Genomic DNA, 505 nt, shown 5'->3' on the forward strand with positions numbered 1-505 from the left:
GGAATATTTATATAGACATAAAGAAGAATGAGATCCTGCCATTTATAACAACATGAGTGGAACTGGAGAACATTATGTTAAGTAAAATAAGCCAAGCATAGAAAGACAGATTTTGCATCTTATCACTCATATGTGGAAGCTAAATATTAGAACACTTGATCTCATGGAGACAGAGAGTATTAATAGGATGATGGTTAGCAGAGACTGGGAAGGGTAGCAAGGAGGAGGGTTAAAGTGGAGATGGTTAATGGGTGCATAAATATAATTAGATAGAATGAACAGTATTTGCTAACACAACGAAGTGACTATTATCAACAAGTTAGGCTATACTTTAAAATAACTAAAAGAGTGGAATTAAAATGTTCCTAACACAAAGAAATGATAAAGGCTTGAGGTGACGGATACCGCAATTACCCTGATTTGATTAATATACATTGTATACCTGTATCAAAACATCACATGTACCCTATAAATATATGCAACTATTATATACCCATAATAGCTG

Source organism: Propithecus coquereli, unplaced genomic scaffold, assembly GCF_000956105.1.
Source record: "Propithecus coquereli isolate 6110/MARCELLA unplaced genomic scaffold, Pcoq_1.0 Scaffold167, whole genome shotgun sequence".
In the NCBI taxonomy this organism is placed as follows: Eukaryota; Metazoa; Chordata; class Mammalia; order Primates; family Indriidae; genus Propithecus; species Propithecus coquereli.